Below are 3,013 nucleotides of genomic sequence, written 5' to 3'. Positions count from 1 at the left end.
AAGGCCTCCGCATCCGGACAGTCGACAATTTGGTTTTTCTTAGTTAGGAACCTGGTCCAGAATTTCCTGGCCGTTTCCCCTGGCTGCTGAGTTATATGGCTCAAGTCATCAGCATCCGGTGGTCGCACATAAGTGCCCTGGAAGTTGTCAAGGAATGTTTTGAGGATATAACCGTCGGAGTCACCCGCCCAGGAGGGGCCGGGTTACCCATGATGGTTACTACGCGAAGCCCAGTACCAAAGATGAAGACGGTGGGTCAATAACGGGCCCAAGACCTGGCGATGGCTTAAGGCCCGTAGCATTAGCCGCCGTTAGGGTAAAACTTGTAGTGTAAGGAAAGAATAGATAAGAGTCCGAGCCGGACACTGTTATGAGCCGGCCGGGACTCTGAGAGCCGCTGGGCGTCAACCTCTCTATATAAAGGGGTGACCCAGCGGCGGTTCAGGACAAGTAAGATCTCGTCGAGAGCCAGGCATAGCAGTTAAGCTCCCTGGTCATCGAAACCCTAATCAATACCATCTCAACTGGACGTAGGCTTTTACCTTCACCGTAAGGGGCCGAACCAGTATAACCCTCGTGTTCCTTGTCCCGTTTAACCCCTTCGAGCTTCCTAGCTGTGATGGCTCCACGACTAAGTCCTAGCTCGGGGACATCTGCCGTGACAATTCCACAACAGTTGGCGCCCACCGTGGGGCCAGCGCACGGTGGATTTGAGTTCTTGAAGGGCAGCTTCGAAGGGCTCAAGGGATACGCTGTGGGCCGGATGACCAAGAGTCGTCGCGGCAAGCTCTACATCGACGATGCAAACTGGGGCCCCGACGCCGGCTCAATTGAGTACGGGTACCGGGTCCCCTTCGGCGGAATTCATGTCATTGTACCAGCTAAGCCGGCGTGTATAAATGACGTCCAGCACCTGGCGGGTCGTATTGCTGCTTTAAGCTGGTTTATAAGCCGTTTGGGTGAGAAGGCCATGCCATTGTACCAGTTGATGAAGAAAACTGATGACTTTGTCTGGAATGATGCTGCTAATATTGCTTTTGAGGATTTGAAGAGACAGCTGGCGGAGCCCCCAGTCCTTGCTGCTCCGGTTGACAAGGAGCCTTTATTACTGTATGTGGCTGCTAACACACGGGCCGTCAGTGTGGCTGTGGTGGTGGAGTGCAAGGAAGAGGGTAAGGAGCATCCGGTTCAGCGGCCGGTTTATTACGTCAGTGAAATGCTCATCGAGTCCAAACAGCGGTATCCACATTGGCAGAAGCTTGTTTATGGTGTGTTCATGGCAAGCCGGAAGCTTAAGCATTATTTCCAGGGTCACCCCATCACTGTGGTCAGTTCTTCCCCCCTTGGAGATATCATTCAAAATAGAGAGGCCACAGGGAGAGTGGCTAAGTGGGCTATAGAGCTCGGACCTCATGGTCTGAAATACGTACCACGCACTGCTGTTAAATCTCAAGCCTTGGTGGATTTCATCAACGATTGGACAGAGCTACAAGTGCCCGAACAAAAGCCGGATGACACATATTGGACTATTCACTTCGATGGGTCCAGGCAATTGGAGGGCTCGGGGGCTGGAGTCATATTGGCTTCCCCTAAAGGTGACAAGTTCCATTATGTCCTACAGTTGATGTTTCCTTGTACTAACAATGCGGCTGAGTATGAGGCCTTGCTCCATGGTCTTCGGATGGCTAAGGAGATGAGCTTGAGCCGGGTAAGGTGCTTCGGCGACTCAGACTTAGTGGCTCAACAAGTATCAGGCAAGTGGGATTCCAAGGACCCTCTCATGTCGGCTTATTGCCGTGAAGTTGATGCCATTGCTGGACACTTTCAGGGTTACCAAGTATAGCACACCGATCGCAGGAAGAACGAGGCGGCTGATGCTTTAAGTCGGCTGGGCTCTCAGCGAAAACCGGTGCCGCCTAATACTTTCCTGGACGTCTTGCATAACCCTTCCGTTAAGTTGCCTACAGAGGAAGACTTGGCTGTCCCTGACCCGGAGGCCCAATTGGTGGCGGCTCTCCACGTCATCCCGGATCGGACAGTGCCCTATCTGGCTTACATGACCCGGGGCGATTTGCCTGAGGATGAAACTTTGGCTAGACAAATAACCCGGCGGTCTAAGTCAATGGTTGTTATCAATGGTGAGCTGCATCGCCGCAGTGTTACGGGAGCGTTCCAACATTGTGTCTCCCCTGAGGAAGGTCAAGAAATCTTGCGTGAGATTCATGAAGGGGACTGTGGCCATCATGCCGGCTCAAAATCTCTTGTGGCCAAGGCTTTTCGCCATGGTTTTTATTGGCTGACGGCTCATGCTGATGCGGAGGACTTGGTCAGTAAATGTGATGGTTGCCAGAGGTTCTCGCGACGAGCTCATGTGCCGGCTCAGGAGCTGAGGATGATCCCAATTACTTGGCCCTTTGCGGTCTGGGGGCTTGACATGGTTGGGCCTTTTAAAAGGTCCAAGGATAAAAAGACCCACCTCTTGGTGGCGGTTGATAAATTCACAAAGTGGGTTGAAGCAGAGCCAGTTGGCAAGTGTGATGCAGCCACGGCGGTTCAGTTCATGAAAAGGGTGGTATTTCGTTTTGGCTTTCCACACAGCATTATAACTGACAATGGTACCAATCTGTCCAGGGGCGCCATGGAGGAGTTTTGTCAACGAGAGCATATTCGACTTGATGTTTCATCAGTGGTTCATCCTCAATCCAATGGTCAAGCTGAGAGGGCTAATCAGGAGATTCTGAAAGGCATCAAGCCCCGGCTTTTGGTCCCTTTGCAGCGGACGCCGGGTTGTTGGGTGGAGGAGTTACCCTCCGTGTTATGGAGCATCAATACTACTCCTAACAGGTCCACGGGTTTTACTCCTTTCTTCATGGTTTATGGAGCGGAAGCAGTCCTCCCCAGTGATATCCGTCATGACTCGCCTCGAGTGGCGGCTTACGTTGAGGCGGATAATGAACAGGCGCGCCAAGATGCTCTTGACTTGTTGGACGAATAGCGTGATGTGGCGGCAGCT

The sequence above is a fragment of the Aegilops tauschii genome, chromosome 2 (genome assembly GCF_002575655.3).
Source record: "Aegilops tauschii subsp. strangulata cultivar AL8/78 chromosome 2, Aet v6.0, whole genome shotgun sequence".
NCBI lineage: Eukaryota > Viridiplantae > Streptophyta > Magnoliopsida > Poales > Poaceae > Aegilops > Aegilops tauschii.
Note: the sequence above shows the minus strand (reverse complement) of the source record.